Source organism: Phycodurus eques, chromosome 7 (genome assembly GCF_024500275.1).
Source record: "Phycodurus eques isolate BA_2022a chromosome 7, UOR_Pequ_1.1, whole genome shotgun sequence".
NCBI classification, from domain to species: Eukaryota; Metazoa; Chordata; class Actinopteri; order Syngnathiformes; family Syngnathidae; genus Phycodurus; species Phycodurus eques.
This window is the reverse complement of record NC_084531.1, coordinates 23,044,934-23,067,040: the sequence shown is the minus strand read 5'-3', so window position 1 is coordinate 23,067,040 and position 22,107 is coordinate 23,044,934.

Genomic DNA, 22,107 nt, shown 5'->3' with positions numbered 1-22,107 from the left:
TCGAAACCTTGGTGTGCTGATAGTTTCTGACCTGACTTTCAATCGTCATATCAAATCAATTATTAAAACAGCCTTCTACCAAGCTGAAGAACATATTTAGAGTGACGGCTTGCATGTGCCCAGCACACCAGGAGAGGCTTATGCATGCTTTTACCTCAAGTAGGCTTGACTATTGTAATGGTCTTCTGACTGTACTCCCCCAAAAGAACTTTAAAGAGCTGCAGCTCATTTAGAATGCTGCAGCTTGGGTTCTGACCAGAACAAAGAGGTCAGAACATATTACTCCAATTCTAAAGTCTCTACACTGCCTCCCATTCAGCTTTAGAATATACTTTAAATTTCTGCTACTGGTCTATAAATTATTAAATGGTTTAGGTCCTGAATATATGAAACAAATGCTAGTGGAATATTAACCCAGTAGGGCTCTGACATCTACAGACTCAGGTCAAATAGTGGACTAGTCCCGGAACCTCTCTGACTCAACTCTTCCAACACGCTTTGCTTTACCAGACATGCAAGGCAAAACTGACAGTGAAATAGCTCATTTACATGTAAAAGGAGACAATTAGTTATGCTGCCATGTATTCACTGTGACTCCATGCTGTATATTAAATTTGTCAAACTAATCAAGCAAATCAGTTGATGAGCTTCCGCTTGCTTCGCTTCCTTTTAAGCAATGCATTTAGGTTGCAATTACATTGTCATGTTGATTCATTTATTGTTTGTGCGATGCATATTGATGTGTATGATTGCGTGAAAGGCTGTGTATGTGAATGGGGGGATACGTGATTGTCTTCTGAATAAAATGCATTTTTTACAGTAGATTAGATTAAATATACTGTGTCAACTCCAATATACAGTACTGTATACTCGCTCTCTCTCTCTCTCTCCTCTCTCTTGCTCTCTCTCTCTCTCTCTCTCTCTCTCTTGCTTTCTCTCTCTAAATATATATGTGTGTGTGTGTGTGTGTGTGTACAGTATATATAATTATGCTATGTCAATGTTAATGATTTTTATATCATTAAAAGAATAAACTGATTGCAACTTGAAAGACTTACAATTTGGTTGAAAGCTGTAGTGGCAATTTAAAATGGTTATTTGATTGACATGTCTAAATAATCCTTGTAAATGTGAACTTTGTTGAAGGCATAGATCTCAGATAAGAAAGATTTACATATCCTTTTAATTTGATTGGTTCAAAATGACATGTTTGGTTAAGACTTCAATTAAAATACACAATACAAATACACCCTTGATAGCAGATGCTAAATTGTCACAGAATGTGCACGCTTTCGGTGGGTGTGTTGCGTGTGATTTACCAAGATTTCAATCTTTTACTCAGATCCCAAATTGCTGGCACTAAATTACTTGCTGGCACTAAATTCACTCACTCACAAACAGCTCGCGGCAACAGGTGTAAAAAAGGCTGTAAACCTAAACAGTGGATATGAGAGATAAGAGTAAACAGTGGAAATCCTTTCAGCAAACTACATCAGCACAACATTTTCAGTTTTTTTTCTCCTCCTTTTGTGGTCTGTTTAGGTGATTCTAGCATCAGCTGTTTAAGGGGGCTGACAGTTTCGGATCCAGAGCACATCGATAGGGGCATTTGGTTGGCGAGGGGTGTTCGGGGCTTCACATTTTATCTCTCAAAATATGCGGCCATGCACACATACACAACATTAGGGTTATAATAAAGGTATGCCACCGTGGGCTTTGGGAAATGGTTAAGTTTAAAAAATGTTCAGGTGGCATGTGGGCATTTCTTAAGTTTATTTAGTCATATAATATATGACTCTATAAATCAATAGTCAATACAAAATCTTGCATACAAATCAAACAAAGACCAAAAGGTGTTTTGTAACTATATGATACTTGTAGTTCAGATAGATAAATAGATAACCATACAATGCGTTTTATATCTGATAAGAAATACAAACTGATACATTGATCTAACTTATAACATCATTCTAGATAGATAGACCATTTGACCTAAAATTCGTACCTGAACGTCGCTCTTTTATTCCCTGAAAACAATCTTTTTTATCTATGATGAGGCTATCTGTGTCATGTGTGAACAGACATGCACACATACAAACAAAACATACACACACAGTAGAAGTTTCAATACTGATGGGCATCCAGTCAGTTAGCTCGTCAGTAGCACCTTGGCATTAATAGTAACACATGCACATGGCAAAAGCTTTCTTCTCTCATTCAAGTTCAAAAAGGACAGTGGTACTGTCTGACCACCTGTAATGTTTCCTACCTAGAAAAAGTGTCAGCTAACGCCTGCCCAACAACATAAACAGTGACCTACGGTTAAATGCAGCAAAAATTAGGCCTGGTAATGATAATAGTGTGTTGAGATTGAGTGTTAGAATGTCAAGAAATATGCCACATATCCTGGTTTAAGCAAGGTAGGCCTACTCACTTATGACTGCACGGAAGGTTCTGCGCACTCACGCTCGGCTTGCGGCTCAGTCCAGAAGAGGTGGGAGGGATGAGGTGGCTCAAAAGATTTTTGTGGCAAAAGGGCGGGTATTGCATTTTGGTTGTTAAAATATTACAATATTTCAACATTAATATTTCAACCATATACTGTATGGTTTTAACACTTTTCTGTCTTGTTAAAAAAAGGACACAGAGTGACAAAACATTCTAAAGAGCTCTCCAATTTTGGGGGTGCTTGGATGCACTTTAGAAGAAAAAAAAGAGCTAAACACGCCTATGGCTTCAGGCCAGCAGTGAGTTATCTTGCGATCATCAAGTCGTTTGTATCCGTGAGGCCACTTTTCAAAGGGAATTGTACGCGAGGAGGGCCGCAGCCTGCTTTAGGTGAGGCCAGCCCCAATTGTCACATCGCGCTGAAATGACCAAGCCACAAGGAAATGCAGAGTTGAAAGGAGTCTTGTCATTGGTGATGAGGCTCATTCTTGTGAGTGGCTCCAAGTCAGCCGTTTAGATGATTCAGAATCTCGGAAAATTGTACTGCTAAATAGAAAATGTGTTGCGATAATTTTTGTTTGAAAATGTTAACATAAGAGGACAAGTTCTCCACGCCGCCTCTCATTTTACTTTGCGCTATCTTGGCATTATTTTGCATTCTGGTTGTCATCTGCCATTCATATGCGGTATTTAAAGATTCAAAATCATCCAGTGTAATTTGTCATAGGTTTAACATTACACTTGTTAAGTTGATCTATTTGCATATACCCCTCCTTCAATATGCAAAATAAAATGCACAGCAATTTAGCAATCTTGGTTTGTACAGATTGCTAAATGCTTCCACATTGCTTCCACATTTGTAGATCCGCTTCATTTGTAGATCCGCTTCCACATCTGTCAGCTTCCACTGTGCGCCCACAGTGTTCATGCTTTGCTATCAAATAATAGTACTTATACTCCTGATTGGGTATTGTGACCAGAGGAAAAAGAGGTGACCGAGGACTACCAAATCCTAAGGTTCTGGAAATTGAAACCAAATAAATCATGTGACTACAGACCACCCATACTGACAGTCATGCTCCATGCGCTCAAGGACGCTACAAAAGTACGGACAATGATTGCGCTACACAGAGAAAAAGAAACGGAGTAGCAGTCAAAGCATGCTTGTTTGCCCACATTACACAGATAACAAAATAAGAAGTGGCTCTTAAGACATACTGTATGGCATTGCTGCATGACCTTTCTCCATCTGATAATTGAACGGACAATAAGATAAGACACCACATGAATATTAATCACTTTATTACTTCGACAACATGATGATAAACTAGTCTGACAGTTATAAAGGTTATCTTTCATGTGAATGGACTCTGATGTCATAGCCATCATTGGTGGTGAACATATTGCAACAATAGTTGGGAGGAAGTGATTAGTTTGTAAGACTCAAGCTAAATGTCATGTCTTTATGAGTCATGTCTCATTTTGCTATGTACACATATAGTAAGAACTCCATTAAAACCACATCCAATAAAATAATATGGTGCAATAACTCTGGTAAATATTCAAACCTCAAATTTGCCCAGTAGCTCCAGAGGCTGATCTGACACTTTTGAGCTACTTCAATGAAGCAAGGTTAAGTGACTTACTGAAAGGCACATTCGAAAACATTCGCTAAATAAGACTCAAAAAGGGATACGGCTGGAAGGAAAAGTCAACCTTTCACTCATAAGAAACAACAGAGGAATGGAAACTAGAGCTAGAAATTTGACTGATGGGAATAGCAGCCAGGTGGAGTTGAAAGATATGACCCAGCAGAAACCTCCACATCAAGGCCTCAGGGGAGCTTCAGAGACTGCCACAACTTCACTAATGATGGGTGAAATCTTTTCTGCACCTCCCACATTGCAAACATTGTCTCTCCCTATCGGTTTTAACACTTTTTCTTATTTCCTTCCCTGTCCCCTCATGCTCTCTGTTGTCACATTCCCCTTCTTACATTCTGTCCTCCCTTTCTTATAGTGCCCCCTTATCCCTCATGTGGTCTTCCATGCTGTCATGTTTCATAAGGCTGTTTTGGTACTGACTTAATGATCCAAAGCTATGGATAGAAAAGAATGATGTGTTGGATCCAACATTAGAGGAGGGAGTCCCGTATTTGAGTTAATATTTTGCATGCATGAATAGATATTGCTGACAGCTATACTGAATGATGCATAGCAAAGCAACAAGAACACAAAGACAACCCAGACCTCCACCAAAGCTGTGATCTGTGAGGTTATGTTGTTAAGCTCCGCACTTAGCGGCCCGTCACTGTCAGTGTCAATTAACCTTTTACATTTGTTGGGCGGGTTACGGTGGATTTTGAATCTGTGCCTGAAATCTCCAATTTAGATAGAATACAATCATCCATCCATTTTCTGTACCGCTTATCCTCACTAGGGTCGTGGGCGTGCTAGAGCCGATTACAACTATCTTCGGGCGAGAGGCGGGGTACACCCTGAACTGGTCGCCAGCCAATCGCTGGGCACATAGAAACAAACAGCCGTTCGAACTCACATTCACACCTACAGGATAGTAATAGTCTTCAATCAACCTACCAACGCATGTTTTTTGGGATGTGGGAGGAAACCGGAGTATCCGGAGAAAACCCACTCAGGCACCGGGAGAACATCAGAATCAGAACCTTCTTTATTTGCCAAGTATGTCCAAAAACACACACACGGAATTTGTCTCCGGTAGTTGGAGCCGCTCTAGTACGACAACAGACAGTCAATTGACAGAACACTTTTGAGACATAAAGACATTGACAAAAAAAACATTCACTGAGCAGTCAAGGGTTGCTAGTTATCTGGTAATGCCGGTACATTTTTACCACTTTTTTTTCCCCCCGGTACCACTTAGAGCAGTTCAAATGATTAATATTACAATAGTCTGGTGCAATGACCATTGTGCAAAGGGCGCCGAGACTTCAAGGAGTGTATGCGGTTTAAAGTGACGAGTAGTGCGATAATCTGGGACAATGTTGATTGTGCAAATGTTGCAGATACTCCTCAATCAGTGTGCAAATGGAAGAGATGCTACTCTGGCATGAGTGGCCAGTATTGGTCAACAACAGATATGCAAATAGTGCAGCGTGGCGAGACAACTACAGTGAGTGCACGAGTAATATATAATTGGCCCCACAGAAATGTGACAACGAACTCAAGTCAAAAAATTGCCATCATGTTGTAATGGAATTGTAAGTTAGGTGTTTAAGAAGTTGATTGCAAGAGGGAAGAAGCTGTTGGAATATCTGCTAGTTCTAGTTTGCATTGATCGGTAGCGCCTAACTGAGGGAAGGAGCTGGAAGAGCTTGTGACCGGGATGTGGAACATAGAAACTCCACACAGGCAGGGTCAGGATTTGAACCCCGGTCCTGTGAGGCAGATGTGCTAACCAGTCGGTCAGCGTGCCGCCAGAATACAACCAACTCAGCTAATTGTAGCATCTGAAAATTTGTAATCATTCACTGCCACTCCAAATGCTACATGAGCGCCAACTTTAACTAACATTTTATTAGTTGGTGATTATATTTGTCAATGGAGGGGTTGGCATGCTGCCCCCCACCTCCCAGAGTGGCACCCTGTGCAGTCGCACACTTCGCACATGCCAATTTCTTTTACTGATGCCACGGCAAGCAAATTAACGTTAATTAAACATATGGTTTAGCTTTAGAAGATTTGTAATCGGTATTTTTATATATATATGTGACAGTGTCCTTCCACTCTATCCATCCATCCCAGTTTCTGTACTGCTTAACCTCAATAGGGCCACGGGTATGCTGGAGCCTATCCCAGTTGACATTGGGCTAGAGGCAGGGTACACCCAGAACTGGTCGCCAGCCAATTGCAGGGTGTCCTTCTACTTGTTTGCATTTTGGTCTCTCTCAAATGACAGCTGAACCAACTGGGCCTTTTATTTTATGGATTTTATCTAAAGTTTGCCACAAAAAAAGACTACATTGCAGGGAGTGGGGTGGGGTGGATGACACAGTAGCCCATTTGGGGAGGCATTGTCTTCAAATGATCCCTAATGATGCAGACACTGCTCATGTATCACAGAAAGAAAATGTTGGTCAGGATTGTGGGTCAAATTTTGGGTCTGTGTATATGAAGTTTCCATGTATGCGGATCTATGCCATATGTCCATAAAGGAGACTGCCAATCATATATTTCATTTTTTCTGACAGAAATCAATTGGTGGGTTTCTAAAAATGGTTTCTTCATTTATTTTTAAATGGTAAAAAGTCCAAATGAACCAAAATGTATCACTACTCACCATGTGAGTTTGTTCTCTTATTGGTTGCAATGTAAAATGTTTGGTTGTATGGGGTAAAGACTTCTACAGCAATAACGAACAACGTGAAGAAAAATTGTCCTTTGTTAGCTTTAATATTTCTATAGACATTCAGTAGACCAGAAAATAGCAGGGATTTGATTTTTAGGAAGACGTCTTAAGAAAATTATCCCCACATTATGCCGTCAAAGATGATTAATCTTCCAGATTTACTTTCTATTGCCTTCTCTCAATGACAGGGAAAAGGGAATGAAACTAAATCTCCTTATTCCTCCTTCCTCACCTTTGAGTGATATATTACAATCACATCGGAAAATATTTCTAAAATTTTGAAAACAAAGAATTTAATCTGCATAAAATCACTGCACAATGTGGTTACCCCAAAGTGCTTGGTATGCAGAAAACTAATGTAGCCTTTTTCCATATCAGCCTGTCTGTTATTGGTATTTAAAATCATGAATATATTAATGACATCTCAAGACTCTTCTTTTCCTTTCGGCTTGTCCCGTTAGGGGTTGCCACAGCGTGTCATCCTTTTCCAAGTAAGCCTATCGTCTGCATCCTCCTCTCTAACACCAACTGCCCTCATGTCTTCCCTCACGACATCCATCAACCTTCTCTTTGGTCTTCCTCTCGGTCTCTTGCCTGGCAGCTCCATCCTCATCACCCTTCGACCAATATACTCACTCTCTCTACTTTGGACGTGTCCAAACCATCGAAGTCTGCTCTCTCGAACTTTGTTTCCAAAACATCGAACCTTGGCTACTCCTCTGATGAGCTCATTTCTGAACCTATCCAACCTCGTCACTCCTAGAGAGAACCTCAACATCTTCATTTCTGCCACCTCCAGTTTGCTTCCTGTTGTCTCTTCAGTGCCACTGTCTCTAATCCGTACATCATGGGTGGCCTCACCACTGTTTTATAAACTTTGTCCTTCATCTTAGCAAACACTGTTCAGTCACATAACCCACCTGGCACCTTCCTCCACCTGTTCCAACCTGCTTGGACTTGCTTCTTCACTTCCTTGCCACACTCACCATTGCTCTGGACTGTTGACCCCAAGTATTCAAAGTCCTCCACCCTCACTATCTCTTCTCCCTTTAGCCTCAATCTTTCCCCGCCACCCCTCTCATTCATGCACATATATTCTGTTTTACTTTGGAAAATCAAAATTCCTCTCCTTTCCAGTGCATGCCTCCACCTTTCTAATTGGTCGTCCACCTGCTCCCTGCTTTCACTGCAGATCACAATGCCAACATCATGGTCCACGGAGAGTTCCAGTTTAATCTCATCTGTCAGCCTATCTATCATCATTGCAAACAGGAACGGGCTCAGGGCTGATCCCTGATGCAGTCCGACCGCCATCTTAAACTCCTCTCTCACACCTCCAGCACACCTCACCACTGTTCTGCTGCCTTCATACATGTCCTGTACTATTCTAACATACTTCTTAGTCACTCCAGACTTCCTCACGCAGTACCACAGTTCCTCTTTGGGTACTCTTTCATAGGCTTTGTCTAGCTCTACAAAGACACACTCTACTGTAGTTTCTTCTGACATTCTCTGTACTTTTCCATCAACACCCTCGAAGAAAATAATGTATCTGTGGTACTCTTTCGATGGAACGGTGGATGACTGGTTAGAGCGTCTGCCTCACAGTTCTAAGGACCCGGGTTCAATCCCCGGCCCCGCCTGTGTGGAATTTGCATGTTCTCCCCGTCCCTGTGTGGGTTTTCTCTGGGCACTCCGGTTGCCTCCCACATCCCAAAAACATGCGTGGTAGGTTGATTGAGGACTCTAAATTGCTCATAGGTGTGAATGTGAGTGCGAATGGTTGTTTGTTTCTATGTGCCTTGCGATTGGCAGGCGACCGGTTCAGGGTGTACCCCACCTCCCACCTGAAGACAGCTGGGGTAGGCTCCTGCAGCCCATGACCCTAGTGAGGATAAGTGGTAAAGAAAATGGATGGATGGATGTAAGGTATGGCAGTAATGATGAGGGGTAAGAGAGCATATGTATCCTGGAGGGGCACGAGTGTTTATTGTCTCTGTGGATGAGGTGACATCACCAAGCCTGCCCTGCTGTTTTCTGCCTGTCAGGAATCTGGTAATACATTAACAGAAGGCAGGGGAAATGGTCCACTCATCGAGAATTTCTAGGATGACAGTGTTCAACATGAAGCTGTATTCTCTGAGCTGGATAGTACTTGCATGAGTCGCTGTAAATTTGAGGTGTTCTCGGTTGTAGAGCAGCACCAGCTTGAGTGTGTAAACCACCGACTGCTTTGCCTGAAAGGCAAACTGCAGGTATTACAGCAATTGTGTTGCAGTCTGACCAGCCCACTTTTCCAAAAGTCAAATATGCTTTGAAAAGTCATGTTACTCTGACTTGCATCATGATATTTCTTGCGTAAATGCAAACTTACTCAGAGACCTTAATACAGCAACACGAGCCCCATATCAACATTTTGTCAGCAAACACTTAGATGAGATGTGTAATTAAAAAAGTCCTGAGCAGAGGCTGATAGGGTTGAGGGCTTAGCTCAAGAGCTCCTCGGCAGTAGTCAGGATGCAAACTAGTATCACTCCAACAATTGTTGCAATTCCTTTGTTAGTAGCGGGACCCGAACCGTGACTCGAACCGTGACCCTCCGACTCCAAAGCCCAACTATTTTTTGGATTTTGAAGCAAGAAGAAAATGGGTAAAAAGTTTCCTTTTTACACAAATTTTTTTTTTCTTCCGTGTAAATGCTATAAGGAAAGGAATGCTGAAGTACAACATAAAGTGCCAAAGGTAATTCAAAAGATTAATTCAATAAAAATACAATATGTGAAAGATTTCTAAGTGTGTATTGCTCGATACATGACATTAAAGTGAATTCTTTAATACTGAGACATTTGTACAAGGATAGCGTTTTGTACAAGGATAGCGTTTAAGAATAGCGTTTTCTCTTTGAGAACCGTTATGACATCCATTCCAAAGAAAAGCTGGTCAACCTCTACACCACCCACTGACTTAAAATTTCAGGATTTTGTCAGTGAAAGAGGCAGTCAAAGATCAGCACTGATTTTCAGAATCCTGCACGTCGTATGAGCACCTATCTCAACCAACAGACCTACTCCCTTTTCAAATGAAAATGTCCTTCATGTTTTTTTTCCAATCAAAAGGCCTCATGTTGAATAAAACTTTGAGTTCTCGCTCTACTGTTATAATTTGTTTTGACTTACTTAGTTGACCTTGGGTGGCACGGTGGTTGACTGGTTAGCGCGTCAGCCTCACAGTTCTGAGGACCCGGGTTCAATCCCCGGCCCCGCCTGTGTGGAGTTTGCATGTTATCCCCGTGCCTGCGTGGGTTTTCTCCTGGCATTCCGGTTTCCTCCCACATCCCAAAAACATGCATTAATTGGAGACTCTAAATTGCCCGTAGGTGTGACTGTGAGTGCGACTGGTTGTTTGTTTGTATGTGCCCTGCGATTGGCTGGCAACCAGTTCAGGGTGAACCCTGCCTCCTGCCCGATGACAGCTGGGATAGGCTCCAGCACGCCCGCAACCCTAGTGAGGAGAAGCGGCTCAGAAAATGGATAGTTGACCTTGTTTTTGTGACATCTGTCTATTTATATGTCAAATACATTTTTTTAAACACAGTCATCGCCCTGATGGTGATGCCTGGAAGTGCTGTTGGAAGTTTAAGTGTCTTGCTCAAGGACCTTTCCTTATGGCCACTGGAGGATTCAACCCACGGTTATTAGAAAGCCCACTCCACCTCCAGCGTCTCAGGGGATAGAGTTAAAAGACAGATGCACGTCAAAGAGCTTTTTGTGTTTTTAAAGTGCCAGTGTAGAATTTAAGTGTTGCAAGAGACAACATGAGCCATTGCATTATTTATACCAGATTAAACAAGTGGAGTCAGAAACTGTTTGTAGTTGTCGGGAATTGATGATCAACCAGTTCCCCAAAGCAAGGGGGTATGTAGCCAATTTAGCAGGGAGTTGGATATGATGATTCTAAAATACCTACTTCCACTTGAAATATATTGTACACCAAAATATCCTCCAACATTACTATTATTTGGAGAGGAAGAGGCAGTGCAGTCATCTGCTTAACTGCGATGATATAAAAGTGAGGGAAAATCTTTTTATGGTAATTAATTGTCAAATAATCACATCAACAGTGGTTTGTCATGTATGGATCAGCAGACAACTGTAAATGAAGGCATATTTTTTGCGATTCCCAAATTGTTTAATTGTCCGTGTGTCTTTTGGATGAAACTAAACAAATGCCTTTACTCACTTAGAATCTAAATCAACCAACTACACTTCACGCTACATGATTTTGTCAAACTGAATCAAGCACTCAATAACCAATTTGACCATATGCCAACCCTAGTTAAAAATGTATGATACTGCTTTGTGAACGACCATGAAACTTCATGAAAAACTACTCTCAAATCAATTGAAAATCTGTGAATTAAATGTCTGTCTTTATATGTGCCATGCGATTGAGTGTTGACCAGTGAAGGGTGTAGTCTACCATTCGTGCCAAGTCAAGTGGGAGAGGCTCCATGCAACTGTAAGCAAATTAAGCGGTATAGAAAATTTATGATAATTAAATATCAATGCATTATCAATACATGCAGTATTTAATGAAACAACAGTAGGAGCAAATCTCATTTTCATTTTCTGGTTTCCAAACTCATCACAGTACAGCATCAGCTCTTATCAAAGTGCTAAATGATATGAGGTTGAACACTAACTCGGGAAAGGTGACAGTTCTGGTCTTGTTGGGTTTTCTCCGGGCACTCCCTCGGGTCATTAATTGGAGACTCTAAATTGCCCATAGGTGTGAATGTGAGTGCGGATGGTTGTTTGTTTCTATGTGCCCTGCGATTGGCTGGCAACCAGTTCAGGGTGTACCCCGCCTACTGCCCGATGATAGTTGAGATAGGCTCCAGCACGCCCACGACCTAGTGAGGAGAAGCGGCTCAGAAAATGGATGGATGGATGGATAACATACTGCTGACCAGGTTGTAAACTTGTGTGGGACTAAATGGAACACTCTTTAAATGGCTCAGGTCCTACCTGGAGGAAGGGAGGTATTTTGTAACCATTGGAAGTGTTCAATCTCATCAAATAGCAATAACCTACAGTATGGGGTCAGTTATTGGAACCCTCCAATTCAGCCCATATGTTACCCTAGGGTCAAATTCTTCCGAAACTTAATGTTGACTGTCATCGTTACGCAGATGACACAGTTATATCTAGCAGTGTCTCCAGATGACTAGAGTGTAAAACAGATAAATAACTGGATGAGCCAAAACTTTCTTCAATTAAACCACAACAAAACACAACACAACAACAAAAAATAATTGTTTTTGGCAGTAAAGAAAAGAGGATTGCTGTTAGTAAATACCTGGAGTCACTCTTTAAAAACCAAAGACTAAATCCGAAAACTTGGTGTAGTGATAGATTCCGACCTGACTTTCAATAGTCATATCAAATCAATTACAAAAACAGCCTTCTACCAGCTGAAGAACATATCCATAGTGAAGGCTTTCATGTGCCAAGCAGAGCAGGAGATGTTGTTGTCTCAAGTAGACTTGACTATTGTAATGGTCTTCTGACTGGACTCCCCAAAAAGAGCATTAAACAGCTGCAACTCATTCAGAATGCTGCAGCTCGAGTTCTGACCAGAACAAAGAGGTCAGAACATAATACTCTAATTCTAAAGTCTCTACACTGGTTCCCAGTCAGCTTTAGAATAGACTTTAAAGTTCTACTACTGGTCTATAATCCACTAAATGGTTTAATACATGAAAGAAATGCTAGTGGAATATATACCCAGTAGTGCTCTGAAATCGACAGACTCATGGTGAAGCAGCATTTAGCTATTATGCTGCACACAGATGAAATAAGTTGCCAACAGAAGTGACATCAGCCCAAAGTGTGCATGTTTTTAAGTCCTTTTCTTTTTTCTCGTGCGTTTTAGAGCATTTCCACTTTTAAATGATCCTATTGCTATATTAGTCATTCAAACTGCTCTAAGTGCTCGAGGACTCTGCATCTTTGTACAATTGTCAAAAAAAATTAAAAAACATTTACCGGCATTACCAGATAACTATTAACCCTTTATTGCTCAATGACTGTTTTTTTGTCAATGTCTTTATGTCTCAAAGTGTTCTCTGTCAATTGACTGTCTGTTGTCGTACTAGAGCGGCTCCAACTACCGGAGACAAATTCCTTGTGTGTTTTTTGGACATACTTGGCGAATAAAGATGATTCTGATTTCTTGCACTGTATGCTGTTTTTATTGTATTTTTATTTTTCTCTGTTTTAAATGTTTTTAAGCTGCTTTTTAATTTAGTTTTTTGTTTTTAAATGCTTTTAATCATGTAAAGTACGGTGAGTTACCTTCTGTATGGAATGTGCTATATAAATACATTTGCTTTGCTTTACTTTCATAGACAAGTTGACCTTCAAAGTTGAACACAATCCGACCCGAGACACTGCCTAAGCTCCAATGAATGGAAAAGAATGGAAAATATATTAATGTGATTAAGAGTGTAATTGTCGCCATCCTTTTAATAACTCTTTAGGAATGTCATATTTTATTTTTCTGAAGGGTCACCCAATTTAACTTCATGTATCTTTAGGTGTGAAATTAAGTTAATGGATGATAAAAGCAAAAAAATGTTGGCACTGTATACATTTGTATTTTATTCATGTCAACTAATTAGAAACCAAAATAGAGTTGTGCAAAAATAAATCAGTTTTTTACAGTCCTCCTTGCACTTGTGATATAGCCATATTGTATTGAGCAGTAAGGCTTTGTGTGCACTGCACCACAAAACGCATGACAAATGCAAGCAGATTTTCATATTTTTTTCCCAGAACATTTAGTTTGCAATCCAAACTGTACAATTTAAGGTGTATGATTTTGGAAATTCAATGAATACAAAACCTAAAAATAACATTCAGACCAGTTACATTGACATTGTTAGAACTGTATCAACCCGTCCATCCAGTTTCAATAGCGCTTATCCTTAATAGGGTCGCCAACTCTAACCTTCCTAAATGACTTTGGGCAAGAGGCGGGGTAAACCCTGGACGGGTCGCCACCCAACTGCAGTGTTAGAACTGTAATGTAATGACGTTACTATTAAGTAAGGTGGTTCGAGGATTTTTTAACAAAGCTAAACTCAACCACGAACTCCCTAAATACAAGCAGCACATCGACTGTCCTACCAGGGAAAATAATACTTTAGACCACTGCTACACTACGGTAAAAAACGCATACCGTGCTATACCTCGTGCAGCCCTGGGCTCGTCTGATCACTGCTTAATTCACTTAATACCGACGTACAAGCAAGAACCTAAATGTGCGAAGCCTACAGTGAAAACAGTCAAAAAGTGGACCAATGAAGCAAAGATGGAACTTCAAAGCTGTTTAGACTGCACAGACTGGAGTGTCTTTGAAAATTCAGCTGGCAGCCTGGATGAATATACGGACACTGTCACATCCTATATCAGTTTCTGTGAAGAGGTTTGTGTACCAACAAAATCATTTCGGACATTCAACAACAATAAGCCGTGGTTCACTGCTAAACTTAAGCAGCTTCGCCAAGCTAAGGAAGACGCATATCAGAGCGGGGACAGGGCCCTGTATAATCGAGCTAGAAACCAGCTGACTAAAGAAATTAACATTGCAAAGAGGAACTATGCAGCAAAGTTGGAAAAACAGTTTAGCGCGAACGACTCAAAATCAGTCTGGCGTGCATTCCAATCGCTGACTAATTACAAGCGACGATCCCCCCAAGCTGAGAACAATAGCACACTAGCCAACGACTTGAATACCTTCTATTGCAGATTTGAAAAGGACAGTTTCACTCCACACACCCACCAGGCCGCAGCCGCGACCACAACCACACCTCTGACTTCTGCGTTAACCATCCATGAACCGGATGTGAGACGCATCTTCAAACAACAGAAGATTAACAAAGCGACAGGACCGGACCATGTGTCCCCATCCTGCCTCAAAGTCTGCGCGGACCAGCTCGCTCCAGTCTTCACTCAGATCTTTAACAGATCTTTGGAAATGTGCGAAGTTCCATCCTGTTTCAAACGCTCCACCATCATTCCAGTCCCCAAGAAACCTGCAATCTCTGGTCTGAATGACTACAGGTCTGTCGCTTTGACATCTGTGGTCATGAAGTCCTTTGAACGTCTCGTGCTGGACCACCTCAAGAGTGTCACAGGTCCCCTGCTGGACCCCCTGCATTTTGCCTACCAAGCGAACAGGTCTGCGGATGATGCAGTCAACATGGGACTGCACTTCATCCTAGAACACCTCGACAGTGCAGGGACCTACGCGAGGATCCTGTTCGTGGACTTCAGCTCAGCGTTCGACACCATCATCCCTGAACTCCTTTCAACCAAGCTTCTCCAGCTCAGCGTCTCACCTGCCATCTGCCAGTGGATTTACAGCTTTCTGACGGGCAGGACACAGCAGGTCAGGCTGGGGGAGGCCACCTCATCCACACGCAGCATCAGCACTGGGGCGCCCCAAGGTTGTGTCCTCTCTCCGCTGCTCTTCTCTCTCTACACGAACGACTGCACCTCAGCGAACCCGACTGTCAAGCTCCTGAAGTTTGCAGATGACACCACTGTCATCGGCCTCATCAAGGACGGTGACGAGTCTGCATATCGACAGGAAGCGGAGCGGCTGGAGCTGTGGTGCGGCCGACACAACCTGGAGCTGAACACGCTCAAGACGGTAGAGATGATCGTGGACTTCAGGAGGCATCCTTCGCCACAGCTGCCCCTCACGTTGTCCAGCTGCCTTGTGTCAACCGTCGAGACCTTCAAGTTCCTGGGAATTACAATCTCTCAGGACCTGAAGTGGGCGAACAACATCAACTCCGTCCTCAAAAAGGCCCAGCAGAGGATGTACTTCCTGCGGCTCCTGAGAAAGCACGGCCTGCCATCGGAGCTGCTGAGACAGTTCTACACAGCGGTCATCGAATCGGTCCTGTGTTCTTCCATCACAGTCTGGTTTGGTGCTGCTACAAAAAAGGACAAACTCCGACTGCAACGGACAATCAAAACTGCTGAAAGGATTGTCGGTACCCCCCTACCCACCATTGAGGACTTGCACGCTGCCAGAACTAAGACAAGGGCGTGCAAAATCCTCTCGGACCGTCTGCACCCCGGTCACCGGCTCTTCCAGCTCCTTCCCTCAGGTAGGCGCTACCGATCAACGCAAACTAGAACTAGTAGACATTCCAACAGCTTTTTCCCTCTTGCGATCAACTTCTTAAACACCTAACCTATAATTCCATTACAACAAGCTGGCAATTTTTTGACTTGAGTTTGTTGTCACATTTCTGTGGGGCCAATTTTGTATTACTCGTGCACTCACTGTAGTTGTCTCGCCATGCTGCACTATTTGCATATACTGGCCACTCATGCCAGAGTAGCATCTGCTCCATTTGCACACTGATTGAGGAGTATCTGTAACATTTGCACAACCAACATTGTCCCAGATGATCGCACTACTCGTCACTTTAAACCGCATACACTCCTTGAAGTCTCACCGCCCTTTGCACAATGGTCATTGCACCGGACTATTGCAATATTAGTCGTTCGAACTGCTCTAAGTGCTAGAGGACTCTGCATCTTTTTGCACAATTGTTTTTTGTCAATGTCTTGATGTCCCCAAAGTGTTCTGTAAATTGACTGTCTGTTGTACTAGAGCGGCTCCAACTACCGGAGACAAATTCCTTGTGTGTCTTGGACATACTTGGCAAATAAAGATGATTCTGATTCTGGATTCTGGATGTCATTGCAATAGCAGATTGGCAACGCTTCGCCTTCACCCATTGTCCCATCTTTCCTCTCGTCACTACCTGTCTGAATTTTCTTCTGTCCTAGTTATTATTGTTTGGCCTTGTGCTTTTGTGAAGCAGATTCTTTGCATCTTAAAATGCAAGCTGAATGAACTGAGCACGTTTATCCCGCTCTGCATCTTTTGTTCCCATTCCCATTTTCTCCACAGCAAGTCTTTTATTATTTATATATATTATTTATATATATTATTTATATGAGAGGCTACTGAAGGTAGCTGCTCTCTGTTTACGCATAGAGCGTAAACAGCTCTCTGTTTACGCATAGAGCGTGCTCAGACAGAAAATCTGGATACATCTGGAGTTTTTTTTCTGTCTCACGAGCACTATTTTAGTGCCAGGCATGAGTAAATTGAGCTCTATTTTAAATACCTTCGGTAGACATCACAGTTGAGTTATGGTTGGGTTTAAGATTAACAAGATGACATCAATAGCAGGTAAACAATAAAAAAAACTGTAGAATGAGGAATAGAGTAGAATGACATATTGCACAGTAAATGCCCACTGAATTAAATGTCAGATTGTGATAAAGTCTGATTGAAATAGAGCAAAAAGGAAAGAGTAGGAGAATTTTTGGGCTCTGAATTATTAAAATATTTGTGTTACAAGATTGTTCTTTGTATAATTACATTTGAGACCAGGTCTGTGTGAATAAATTCCACCATACGGATGCATGCGTTCGTCTTATTTAGTTTTAAGTAACAGGAAAAAAGGAGAGCTTGTCGCGTACAACAAGGGAGGACTTTCAAATGCTCACAGCACTTGTAATTTTCCACAATAATCAGGGGAGTTGCTTGTTTTTGTTTATTGGGATGTTTACTGGTTGAATGTGCAAAACGGCCCAGCAAGCAAACTATTACCTCAACACAAATCAAAGGTTTTCAATGGGTCGTCACACTGTGACTGGAAAAAAACTCGAAAAAATGGATGGGCTTAATTTTGAATGGCTTGGAATGCTGGATATTCATACTTTTAACTTGGCGATGATGCTCTGTGATGCTAATCGACTGCCACCATTTCACAACTAGAAGAAAAGCGAAAAAAGTTTGATTTTTAAAACCTAACACCCAGGTTCAAGAAATCTATGGTTTTCTGAGACTGCAATGCCAATAATGATGATGACTGAGTTTGTTTGTTGTGCTCTCCCATGACTCTTGGGAATTTAAAGCTATAGTTATGCTACCGATAAACACCGATTTCACTTTACTGACAATTACAACAAAAGTAATAATGGACGAGGTGGGTAAACTGCTTTCCCATAACTCTAGGGCTGCGTAAAGCTGAAGCTGAATAACAGGAAATAACAGGTGATAAAAGGGAATACACACATGCATGTAGTCACTTGGACGAAGCGGTTAGGAAGAGTTTAGACACCACTATGAATAGAGAATAAAGCTTAACTTGAATAGTAATCTTCAAGTACAATTACAATTCCTTCCTGCGTCACAAGGGGATGACGAGGATGAGGAACCCGTCTGTCGCCTTGAAGAGAGATCTCGAGATGCCTGAAGAATTAAAAGTTTGAATTTTCTGTTATCTAGTTGGAACAATATTACAAAACTGTTGTATTTGTACTTGTAGGAAAAAAAAGACGTCAAACTTAAATTTGAATTGTTTATTTCTATATGTTAACTGGAAAAAAATAAGAAAATAAGAAAAATAACACACGTAGTATTGTAGCTGTAATTATCCTCAGTTCATAGATGCTCTCTTTCACACACAGACGTTAAAGAGTTAAGTGATTATCCCATTTGAACTCTGTTGCTACAGCTGCACCAACTTAAAAAGGCACTTAAAAAGATTAAAAGCTGGAGCCTTACCAGCTGCCATTGGGATGCTGTAAATGAGTTCCCCATTAAAAATGATCTTACGTTGTATAGAGAGGGTGTCTATTCCTGCGATTAGCATTCCAATTGTCACTAATGTGCTTGCTCTGTAATGTCGTGTGTCATATTTATGTTCCGTGCCATCTACGGGCCTTCAGATGAGTTCCACCCACTGGTTCTTGCCTTTCTTTCATTTCACCGTATTATTTACATCCATCCATGCATGCATTCATTTTCTGTACCGCTTTATCCTCACTAGGGTCTCGGGCATGCTGGAGCCTATCCTGTCTATCTTCGGGGGAGAGGTGGTGTAAACCCTGAACTGGTCGCCAGCCAATCGCAGGTATTATATACAAGCATAATTATTTATTGGTGAAAAAGGATATATGTATATATATGTTACATTTATTCTAAAATTATGTTCGCACAAAAGGCCTTTTTCTTCTTCCTCTATTGTGTGAGATCATGTTAAGCCACTTTTCCACCAAGCAATAGAGTTTGCCATGGTTTGGAACAATAAATACTGATCCGACTTGCATTTCAACCGCTTGTAGGCGGGATGCCGCTACAGTATATGCTACCGAAAATAGTGTGTAATGATAGCAGCACAATAGCATTTAACTTGCCTGTGGATTAAGAGGATAAAGGTGACATGGTACATTGCATACTGATACATTCCGTAAAGAAGTAGAAGAAATGGCTTTAATTTATTTTACCATTGTAATCTACCGTATGTTTTTTTTTTTTAAATTTGCTTAATTCAAATCCTCCAGACGCTATATTTTTCATATGTGTGAATGTGAGGGTGAATAGTTATTTGTTTTTATGTGCCTCTTGTCCAATGTTAATCTGTCAACAAAACTGTGAAGATACAGCAGACGTGCCAATAAATAACGAGTCCGTATTCTCTTTCCCTGCTGTCAGTACAAAGCAAATTGGTATCGAGGTACCTTAAGTCAGAAATTACTTGCCACAGTCAGATGCCAAATATGCAATAAATATTATACTATCCTTGCCTAAAAAGAAGCTCTCCTAAGATCTTAAATGTCTCCCTCCACATGTTTGATTGTCCGCTTCCTTTGTCAAGCAATACTTGTCAGTCACCAATGCCCTGCATGGAGGCACGCTCGGAAGCACACAGACAGCTGTGCGATAAACGCTCGTGAGTTAGGAAAGCGTCCTTTAGCCAGACAATCCATGCTCAATCTTTGTATGACAGCTAACATCCATCCTTCTCAAGTGTCCTTCAGTATAGCGAGAAAAAAAATAAAACAATTCTGTTTCACGATTGATTAGAACACACAAAAAAAAGCCAAGTGTGTAAATCATAGCGATCAACTGCATGGGTGTTTGAGGAAAACCTTATAGTGGTGCCATGAGATAGTCAGATTTTTTTTGACAAAATTTCAGTGTTCTCCTTCTTGTCCAACAACCAAGAGTAAGGATGTGAACTTGTAAGACTTTACTGATTACAATTCCATTATAGATTCTGCTTATAGATCTGATTTCTTATGAATTCTCATTGGGTGAGTAAATGAAACAATAGAAATGGCAAACTTTATAATTGATATCATTATTATTATATGTATCATTATATGATGCAAATATTTCTGCATAATGTATGTATTTTTCCCTATTCTTGTTTTAATGGGTTGGTTTGCTGAAAGATTGTTTGTAAAACTTGCAGGTTTGGGTCGATAAAAAAATATTTGTATCATAATAATCAAAATGTATTCATAGCATTATGGAAAAGAGATCTTCATATGATATTCATATTACATTTAATACAAGAGTCTTTGTATGTGAAAAAACATTTTAGTCCGTTGTAAAGAAAAAAAAATTATAGTGTCATAATATATAAAGTCAAAGTCACTTTGAAGTGGCAAAATGCCTGTTAAAAGCTCACTGTATTCTGAAATGCTTAGGCTTAGCTAATCAGTATTTTTTGCAATATTGCTATCTCTGAAATCCTAATGAAAGCAATGATACGATATGGGCTTGTCTGTGTTGCGAGCATCTTGCGGAGAATATTAGGAACAACTCAGCTGGAGAGAAAGACAAGACAAGAAAATCTCAAACAGACAAATATTGGAGATATCCTTGACCTCTGTATCAGTTATTAGTCTGATATGTGCGATAAGAAATAAAAACTGCTGGGTATGTGGCAGTCATTTAATTTGCAGATGAAAGTCTCATTTGTAAATTTTTCCTGGTAATTCCCATACAAAGTTTAGAAAGTATATATAAATAATTATTTCAAATATACTTTCATTGTAAATGTTAATTATTCAAGTTTGACATCTCTTGGTTTATTAAAAGTGCAATTAACCCTTTAAAACAAAGGTGAATTGACTATCAACTGACACTGACATAGTATATACACATCTAATAATAGTATGTTTTTTTTTGTGAGCATAACTCTGGTGGTTGAGTAGGTGTCTTGCAACTGCAATTTCAAAAGAGAAAAGGGAGGTACGAGACAAGTAGGCTACTTATCTGTAAATTCACAAATGACTGATACTTCTGAAGAATGATCCTTCAGAACAAAAGAACAATTCATTATAACCTTCTTGACAGATAAGGTAGTTTAGGTGTATTCTTAATCTGCATTCTAGACATAGAATAGCTTGTTACATAGAATTTAACAAGCCAACTAGGGGCGCCACACAGGGTGCCTTTCAAGCCAGCACTGCTACTTCCAGCTGTGCTGTTGAATTCAGTGATGGCGTTTTAAGTTGACCTTTTTGCTCTACAGTATTGAATTGTATAGTATTGAACTCTTTTAAAAGATAACTATGGTTAAATTGTGTGCTTGTACAACTGACACACATTATCCGGAAAGGAGGAGATTGTTCTTTTTCAGTTCCTAAATCTCAAAACAAACCCCCAGGCTGTGGATAAAACTATGCATTCGGATGCAGTCATTTGAATCTGTCAAAATTCAATAGGCCCACCTTTGTCTACTCCAATGTAAGTAAGCAATGTACTGTACTGGAATTATGTGTTTTTTAAAAAAAAAAAGGTACGCTGTCAGCACAAAATGCTAACATTTTGTTTCTAAATGAGGCCTGTTTAATATCTCTGGTGCTCACAACACCACGACAAGCACAACGAGCTATGAGATCCTAGTTGCAACATTTTTATAGGCCTTTTGCGCTTTGTTTTTATTGATTTAATAATAGCAAATAGCAAATATAGTCTTAGTCATTCATTTGTTGTACTGTCTCGATCGCCACGCCATGCGGGGGTTCACGTTGTTGTGATCTGTATGCGTTAGTGCCAAAATAATACTACATAGCTGGAACATCTCATTACCAGTGACTGAACCTGAAAGAAATTACTAGTCAATGTGACAAAATGCCATTTTTCAGATGTATGCAAGCGTCATTCACCCGGGGAGGGCCTCGAGAGGTTCAGAGTCCTGTGGAGACTCCCCTCCTGTTGCGGTTTATGTCTGTGAGATGACGTCATATAGCCACAGAGACATTGTTCTTAGAGATCCATACAGGTGAATAACTTCTGTAATCAATAAAATCACCTGCTGTGAGCCTGCTTTGTGCAGAACATACTGACGTACTGTCACAAAGGTGGAAGCGGCAT